Here is a 9,972-nt window from a genome sequence, read left to right as displayed (position 1 = left end):
TTTTCCATTTATTTGTCAATGTGTAGAAAGGATTCCTACCAAAATAAAATCTTGATAATTTTGGCAATATCAGTATAGGATGGAGAAGAGAAAAAAAATAGTGTTTGATCTATATTCCTAACTTTGCCATCCATAATATTACTCAACATTATCATAATTTCTATAACTTTTTAAAAATATTTTATTCATTTATTAGAGAGAGAGAAAGAGAGAACACAAGAGGGGAAAGGGTCAGAGGGAGAAGCAGACTCCTCACTGAGTAGGGAGCCTGATGTAGGGCTCGATCCCAGGACTCTGGGATCACAACCTGAGTTGAAGGCAGTCACTCAATGACTGAGCCACCCAGGCGTCCCTTTTAATGACAATGTAATGCTAAATTTTTACTGAGCATTTTTTATTAATTACTTTTATTAACATATAATGTGTTATTTGCTCCAGGGGTACAGGTTTGTGAATTGTCAGGTTTACACACTTCACAGCACTCACCATATCACATACCCTCCCAATGTCCATAACCCAACCACCCTCTCCACATCCCCCTCTCCCAAGAACCCTTAGTTTATCTTGTAAGATTAAGAGTCTCTAATGGTTTGTCACCCTCCCAATCCCATCTTGTTTCATTTTTCCTTCCCTACCCCCTAAATGCCCAACTCTGCCTCTCAAATTCCTCATATCAGGGAGTTCATATGATAATTGACTTTCTCTGATTGACTTATTTTGCTCAGCATAATACCCTCTAGTTCCATCCACATCATTGCAAATGGCAAGATTTCATTTCTTTTGATGGCTGCATAGTATTCCATTATATATATATATATATATACCACTCTTCTTTATCCATTCATCTGTTGATGGACATCCAGGTTCTTTCCATAGTGTGGCTATTGTGGACATTGCTGCTATAAACATTCGGGTGTATGTGCCCCTTCAGATCACTACATTTTAATTTTTGTTTTACCTTACATCTTTAGGGTAAATACCTAGTAGTGTGATTGCTGGGTTGTAGGGTAGCTCTATCTTCAACTTTTTGAGGAACCTCCATACTGTTTTCCAGAGTGGTTGCACCAGCTTGCATTCCCGCCAACAGTGTAGAAGGGTTCACCTTTTTCCACAACCTCTCCAACATCTGTTGTTTCCTGACTTGTTAATTTTAGCCATTCTAACTGGTATGAGGTGGTATCTCATTGTGGTTTCGATTTGTATTTCCCTGATGCCAAGTGATGTTGAACACTTTTTCATGTATATGTTGGCCATCTGGATGTCTTCTTTGCAGAAATGCCTGTTCATGTCCTCTGCCCATTTCTTGATTGGACTATTTGTTCTTTGGGTGTTGAGTTTGAGAAGTGCTTTATGGATTTTGGATACTGGCTCTTTATGTGATATGTTCTTTGCAAATATCTTCTCCCATTCTGTCAGTTGTCTTTTGGTTTTGTTGATGGTTTCCTTTGCTGTGCAAAAGCTTTTGATCTTGATGAAGTCCCAATAGTTCATTTTTGCCCTTGCTTCCCTTGCCTTTGGTGACGTTTCTAGGAAGAAGTTGTTGTGGCTGAGGTCAAAGAGGTTGCTGCCTGTGTTCTCCTCAAGGATTTCCTGTAGGACTGTTTGGTGTTTGCAAATTCTTTTAATTTTTGTTTGTCTTGGAAGCTTTTTATCTCTCCTTCTATTTTCAATGATAGCCTAGCTGGATATAGTATTCTTGCCTGCATATTTTTCTCATTTAGTGCTCTGAGTATATCATGCCATTTTTTTCTGGCCTGCCAGGTCTCTGTGGATAAGTCTGCTGCCAATAAAATATTTCTACCATTGTATGTTACAGCTTCTTGTCCCAAGCTGCTTTCAGGACTTTCTCTTTGTAACTAAGAATTATAAGCTTTATTATTAGATGATGGGGTGTGGACCTATTTTTATTGATTTTGAGGGGGGTTCTCTGTGCCTCCTGGATTTTGAAGCTTATTTCCTTTGCCATATTAGGGAAATTCTCTACTATAATTTACTCCAATATACCTTCTGCCCCATCTCTCTTTCTTCTTCTGGAATCTCAATTCTAATATTATTTTGTTTTATGGTATCACTTATCTCTTGAATTCTCCCTTCATGGTCCAGTAGTTGTTTGTCTCTCTTTTGCTCAGCTTTTTATTCTCCTTCATTTGGTCTTCTATATCACTAATTCTCTCTTCTGCCTTATTTATCCTAGCAGTAGGAGCCTCCATTATTGATTGCACCTCATTAATAGTTTTTTTCTTTTATTTCATCTTGGTTAAATTTTAGTTCTTTTATTTTTCCAGAAAGGGATTTTATTTCTCCAGAAAGGGTTTCTCTGGTATCTTCCATGCCTTTTTCAAACCCAGCTAGCACCTTGAGAATCATCATTCTGAACTCTAGTTCTGATATATTACCAATATTATCCATATTGATTAGGTCCCTAGCCATCAGTACTGCCTCTTGTTCTTTTTTTTTTGTGGTGAGTGTTTCTGCCTTGTCATTTTATCCAGATAAGAATATATGAATGAGAGAATAAAATATGAAAAGGTGGCAAAGACCCCAAAAAAATGTACACTAACCAAATCAGAAGAGATATATATATATTATATAGATATATTATATATATCTATATTATATATATATTAGATGTACACTAACCAAATCAGAAGATATCTATATAATATATATATATCTAATAGAACAGATCCACCCATTTCATTTTGGGTGTATTTTGGTCTCTTAGAAGAAAATACCTCCCAAAATTTTATAGAAAGAAAAACTTATATATATGCAAAAATAAGGGTTAACATGAAGGAATGGAATATGACTATAAAGATGAAAATTTTTTAAAAATTCTAAAAAGGAATTGATAAGATAAGTTGGTTGGAAAAAGAAAAGAAAAAAGAGAAGGGAATGTACTCAGGCTGGAGGTTAGAACAAAGCCATGTGCTAGATTAGGGTATATTTTGATCTATTAGAAGAAATTATATCCCATTTTTTTTTTAGAAAAAAAAATACCTATATGTATACAAAAACTAAGGTTAAATACAATAAGGGGATAAAATATGACTATAACAATGAAGTTTTAAAAAGTGGGGTTTTTGTTTTGTTTGTTTTTAGAAAGGTGTTGTTAAGATAAACTAGTTAAAAATGTTAAAATAGTTAAAATGTTAAAAGAGGAAAGAGGAAAAGTTTAAAAAAATAGAATAAGAAAAAAATAAAGTAAAAAAATAACTTTGCAAGACTAAAAGATGATGGGGAAAAAGCCATGAATTCTGTGTGTTGCTTTCCCCTAGCTCTGGAATTCCGCTGTTCCCCTTGATCAGTGAGCTTGGTCTTGGCTAGATGTTCTTGCTGATCTTCTGGGGGAGGGGCCTGTTGCAGTAATTCTCAAATGTCTTTGCCCAAGGTGGAATTGTACCGCCCTTGCCAGGGGCCGGGCTAAGTAATCTGCTCTGGTTCACTCTCAGGAGTTTTTGTTCCCTGAATGCTTTCGCTACTGCTTTGGAGGATGGGAATGAAAATGACGGCCTCCCAATCTCCAGCCAGAGTTGCCAAGAGCTCAGGGCCCCACTCCTCAGTGCACCCTCAGAGATAAGTAGTCAATCACTCCTGTCTTCCTGGTCTCTGGCCCCACTCCAAGCTCACCTGGTTTGTGACCAAGCATTTCTATTGTTGGCACGTGGCACCTTTTGGAATCTCCAAACCTGGCAGATTCCTGCAGTATACTCCTGTGGCACTACCCCCAGGGAAGGGAGGTGAGTCTCCCTGGATCTGCCACTTTTGGGGTCCCTGTCTGAAGAGCAGTGGGCCAACTGTGCCTTAGATCATGGTTTAAGGTAACACCAAAATGAAAGCTCACTCTTTGGCTCCATATCTGCGACTGGCTTCCCCACTCTGATACTTGGCAGCTTTGCCACCCTCATACCCCCTATCTTTTTGCGACCCTGTGGGATCTGAGACCACACTGTCCCTGCAAGGGCTCCACCCCCACTTAGCCTCTGGAGCAGTATCCCTCAGTGGAGCAGACTTCTAGAAGTCCTTGATTTTGTGTTCCACTGCTCCACCGCTTGCCGGGAGCTGGCCCCTCCCCCAATGGTCTATCTTCCTGTGGCTTCAGATTCACCTCTCCACACATCCTACCTTTCAGAAAGTGGTTGATTTTCTGTCCCTAGAGTTGCTGCTCTTCTTCTCTTCTATCTCCTGTTGAGTTTGTAGGTGTTCGGAATGGTTTGATACCTATCTAGCTGAACTCCTGGGATCTGATGTCATTTCAGTCTGCTACTCCTCCACCCTAGTGTGCATTTTTGTACTGGGAATAGACTCACTTTCCTTTAACTTGTCAGAAAGGCTAATGAGCTAACGTTGAGAAAGCATATCTAATGCAAAATAGACATTTGAGCAATTTTCTACAGGTTTTATTAAAAGCAAGTAGAGGGTGTTCTATTGAACACACATGGGATATATGTTGATATTGAGTAGTGACAGTATCTTTGAAGTTCCTGGCATCCCCAACTTTGAGAGAATTTAGAGTCTTAAAAATTAGTCCCTGGTAAAACAAATAATCCCTATTTCTTTATGCCCTAAAAATGCTAGTGTTTGATATACTTTATCACTGTGTTTAAAATTGTGAACTGTAAAATGGAGAGAGCTGTAAGCATTATGTAGATAACTATTTGGTTATAAACATTTGGGGTTAGGGGATACAGAGTTTTAAAATTTCCAGGTCTCATCAAAAAAACATATTTTATATCACTTGCAGCACCAATACAGATCTTCTAGTCTTGTTGACATTCCTAAAAATATCTGCTCACTTTCTGGTTTTTAACAAATTATCCAAAATGGAGCACTAAAAAAAAAAAAAAAAAAAAAGGAAAGAAAGAAAAGAAAAAAGAGTAGAGATGTTCTCATGTTCTCACAAAAGTGCCTGAGATTTATTTGACTTAACAAATGAATATTAATTATATTCATTGTATTAGATATTTTAGATATTCTTAAGTCATTTAAAATAGATTTTCTAAAACAGCTTAAATAGGAAATATATAATCAAATGAATAAGGGTCACTATATTATATACCCAAATAAAACTAAGCATACAAATAGGAAAATGACATTTAATTATACAAACAGAAATTTAAAAAAAAAAATGAAAGAGAGCATTTTATTCTTTTTATGGTTATCAGGATTCTAGATATACACAGATATTTAAAACATGAAAAATGATTTAATTCTTATTTAAGCCTATTCATAACACTTCAATTATGTTTTTAAGTCATTTGATGTGTTAATGATAATCACCATTATTAATATTTTTTTATGTTTCTGCACATCCTAAGGTCAAAGCAGTGATGAAAGAGAGCTTTAGTTGTGTTTTGTATCTTCTAAATTTAAGATTTTGGTTAATAATTCTCAGAAATAGTAAATTATTAAATCTCACAGAAAACTCACTTTCCTATGATTTTGTTCCAAAAGCTTATTCTTGTATTTAGAAAATGTTTTTGAGAGTCTACTAATATGCCAGTAACTTATTCAACTCTGTGACCATAACAGTGAATAATACAGGGAAAACTCTGCCCTCATGTAGCTTATATTTACTCAAGGGAAAGCAGACATAAAGAATTGTTGGGAGGGGGGCTGGCTATACAGAGGGCAGATGCGCAGTCCCCAGGGCAGTGTGCCCCCACCCCAGGGCAGTGTGTGCCCCCAGCTCTCCCCCTTCCCCATCTGCAGCCTGCTGCCCCCAGGTGAGCCTGGGGCCCCAGCAGCACCGGCCCACCTGGTGGAAAGTCTACATCCACAACCTCAGGGCAGAGGACACTGTCAGGACGTGATCATCGTGGCTAGAAGACTTGCCCTCCATCTGAACCGCCATCCCGAGAAAAACCTTCATTAGCATCATGCCCTCTGAGGTTGGTGTCCCGGTAGGCAAATCATGCATGGGTTGATTTGGGAGCCAGAAGTGTTCTGCAGTCTGGGACTCACTGCTACAGGATGGAGAATTGACTAAGTATCTTCATACCGAGAGCACGGGAGGAGTTCCCACTTTCAGCGTCACTGTCACCATGCCTGCCAAGACAGGAGTCCTGCTGATGGGCAAAGAAGATATCCAGGGTGGTATGAACAAGAAATCTTATAAAATGACCTCCCACCTAGGCATTCCCAGTGCTGACCTCATCTGTCCTTTTCCCCCTGTGACTCCCCATTGCTTTTGCACCCCTCTCCTTCCCACACACATACATACACATTTTTTGTGGGGGTGTCATTACCCAAATCCCTTATTGCTGCCAAAACCACATGGGCTGGGGCTGGGGCTGGATGAACAGATACCTCCTCCCTACCCATACTCCTGTGTGCAGTTGGAAAACATTTTGGATTTTGTGGGTTTTTTTTTTTCTTTTTCTGAATAAAAAAGATCTACTTAAAAAATTAAATCTTACAAGGATTACGAACAGTGTGACAGAGTGTGAATTAGATTAGGAACAATTTAAACAGAATGGTAAGTATGGCTTGCCGAGGTGTTAACCTATGAGCAGAGACCAGATGACAAGAGGCAACCAAGGCTAAGAGGGGATAGCAGGGCACCCCAGCAAAGGACTTGCGGACAGTGTGCCCAGAGGAGATTTGCACCTTGAAGTAATGGAAAGTCCTGTGGCTGGAGCACAGCTGTGTAGGAAATGGATGGCAGAAGAACAAATAAGGCAACAATCAGAACTTTTAAGGAGCTATTTGCATAGTCCAGGTGAGGCTGATAACACTGATGTGTGGACCAGGTGGTAATAATAGAGATAGAGCTGTGTAATCAACATTCAGAATGGATTTATTTCTTGACTCTTAAGTCTTTCATTAAATTGAACCTCTGCAAGCATTTGCTCTTGATATTACAATTTTAGATTCTAATGTATCCCTTCCATTAGTATTGATTCCTAATTAATATAATTTACTTGTTTTTCATTTAATCAGCAACAGCATTGACCAGATTGGGGGAAAAAAAAAATACATCTGGATCGTAGTAAATCAGTAAATCTGAGACTATTTATACTTTAACTTCTGAGCATGGCACTAGAAAAGGAGGACCATAATTTTTAAAAATATAATTTTCTTTCATATAAATTAAATATAGTGAATTTGGCAGCTCTTCCGATGTTGGAGACCAATTTGCTGAATAAGTTATTTCGACAAACTGACTAAAATTGGAAATATGACCAAGAAAGTTATTTGTGAATTTTTAATTTTTCCTTTAACAAAGATTTCTAAATACATCTCTAAAATCTCGATCATGAACATTTAACAGGAGATCACATTAGTGGAACAAATTTTATATGTCAGTATTACAGTACATAATTCTACCTTTTTAAATGCACATCAATGGTCCATTTCTAACTTTTAATTTTAGAAGATGGAAATCCCCATTATATGTGGAAGAAATATGGGCTATGCATATATAATACATATTTTCATGCAAAAGAACAAAATGGAGATCTAAAATAGCTTTAAGTGTTTCTACTCCAGCTCCTTTCTTTGAGGTAGAACTTTCTCCGAGCCATTTTCTACCATAGCTCAAGCCCTCTTATGCCTGTAATAATAGCCACATACAGAATAATAGAATACTAAATCTCTTTAACTGGCTTTGATTTTTTTGAAAAAGATATTTAATTCAATATTTAATTTAATATAAGGAGAATACCTGGTCAAATAATATATTTTTATATCTAAGTTGTTACTTTTATAAAACTACATTACACCCATCTCCCACATCCTCAATATTTCCCAATAATTTAAATTTTATATTGATAGTTTCAATAAAAGTTCCACCTAATGTATATTTTTCGCTCGTTTCAAGCTACTTTATCTGGACCTTACTCTCCAATCTACTCAAACTCTTCTGGGGGAAAAAAAAAAACAAAACAAAATAAAACAAAACAAAAACCCTGAATAGTCCAATACCTGCATTAAAGCACAATATCTGCCACGGCTTTCACATAAAAATATCCCCTGTTCCTCTATAACCTTCTAGATACTGATCTGTCAAAGTTGAACAAAGTTCTACCTCTGTTATGACACCTTTCGTGACTATCCAGTCAGTTCTGTCTCTTCCTCCCTACATAATTTATTCCGTAAGATTCACGTGAGACTTAATTGATAACCGTCCTTTTTGGCTTCTTTGTTTTGGGACATGTTTATCTCCTGCTTCTGGACTACAGAGACACTTTTGTTTTTTCTTTTCCGGTTTCAATTTGTTCAGATGGGCACATATATTCTCCATTTGAGCAGTACTACCCATCAATGTATATCCATTTCATTTTACTTATTTTCTTTCTGACCAGTGTGGGTGCTTAATTTGGACTATTCTGTACCAATTTTTATTTTTATTTATTTATTTAAAGATTTTATTTATTTATTTGACAGACAGAGATCACAAGTAGGCAGAGAGAGAGAGGAGGAAACAGGCTCCCTGCTGAGCGGAGAGCCGGATGTGGGGCTTGATCTCAGGACTCTGGGATCATGACCTGAGCCGAAGGTAGAGACTTAACCCACTGAGCCACCCAGGCGCCCCTGTACAAATTTTTAGAGTACAGAATAGAGGTAAGTATTTCACTCAACTACACAACTACACTTAGAGTTTTATGTTCTCTTCTAGTCGCCGTTTAGTGGGACAGAGATAAGAAATGTCTTGCCCACATTTCAGAAATAAGAATTTCCTTTTTGTCAACTTTGACTTCTCTTTGGATATGAAGAAAGAAAAAGACAACAAGAACCCCACAAAGAAGTCATAGGAAGAACATCTAACTTGCAAACCCCAACCTGTGTCAGGAAACGTAAAAGAGAAACAGCAGGCTTCTAGTAAACCAAAGTTAACAAAGAACCTTGGAGAATGGGACCAAACGGAAAAGATCTATGAAAGAAGACAAAACTTCCTATTCAGAAAAGACAACATAAGGCAATCGAAGAAGAAGATACTGATTCCTCTAGTACCTTTCAAACTACTACCAGCCAATCTGCTTCACCGAGGCACCTTTAGGTCTGGCACCAAGAACCAAAGCACCACAGACCAGAAATGAGATGCAGTTAAATGACTCTGCGGATATGCTTACCCTGATCGAAAGATGAACATTCCTGTCACTGCAAAGGAGGCCAGGATTGTCACAGGGTCACAAAGGAGATCAAAAATGGATAATGGGGAAATGTCCCTGGAAAGTTTCTGGGGGAAAAGGGTATCTTCTGATGGAGATACCCTCAGGAAGTGGCTGCTCCCCCTGAGGATGGAGGGTGTCTGCCCTTGTTGGGTCTAATGATCTCCTAAAGAGAGTTGATACTGTTGTGACAGCTTCAGCTCCAGAGGCTGCTTTTGCTTCCAGGTCCAGAATTGCAGCCAGGATGGGGAAGATGGAGACAGGGGAATCACCACAGGAAGTCTATGGGATCAGGCAGTGCACAGGCCCTGCAGAGAAAAAGCATTGGGTCCACCTGCAATTTCATGCAGGACTAGCCTGGGTGCCTGAAAAACAGAGGAGAGTGTGTGTACCCTTCTTGCTTCTTGCCTGTGATTTTCCATGTGCTCCCTCCCCTCTGCACCTGGAAGACAATACGCTGTGCCCCAAATGTGTTTGGAAGAATAAGGTGTTAATGAAAAGCCTCCAATGAGATTATAATAACAAGAAAAAGGGTACAACTGTGATTATAATTCATGATAGAAAGGGAACTACATTCAATTCTGCAACATCATTGACAGTTGGTCAGCAGGTTGCCCATACCTTCCATACATCCTGCTTACGGGGCACACAGGCTGGCGGATCCAGATGTTACCCTCACACCCCTAACATGGCCTGCAGCTTCGTGGGTTTTGATTCAGAGGCTCTTCCCCCCCCCCTTAAGATTTTATTTATTTGACAGAGAGAGATCACAAGTAACCAGAGAGTCAGGCAGAGAGAGAGGGAGAAGTAGGCTCCCCCCTGAGCAGAGAGCCCAATGTGGGGCTCGATCCCAGAATCC

The 9,972-nt window shown here is 38.7% G+C and overlaps 1 pseudogene; it reads left to right on the top strand.

Annotated features, from left to right (window-relative positions):
* The first annotated feature begins 8,648 nt into the window (after positions 1–8,648).
* LOC111149923 lies at positions 8,649–9,624 on the top strand (annotated as a pseudogene).
* The last annotated feature ends 348 nt before the right edge of the window (positions 9,625–9,972 follow it).

This window comes from Enhydra lutris, unplaced genomic scaffold, assembly GCF_002288905.1.
Source record: "Enhydra lutris kenyoni isolate GAN:26980312 unplaced genomic scaffold, ASM228890v2 scaffoldscaffold22, whole genome shotgun sequence".
In the NCBI taxonomy this organism is placed as follows: domain Eukaryota; kingdom Metazoa; phylum Chordata; class Mammalia; order Carnivora; family Mustelidae; genus Enhydra; species Enhydra lutris.
This window is presented reverse-complemented; position numbering and strand designations above follow the sequence as displayed.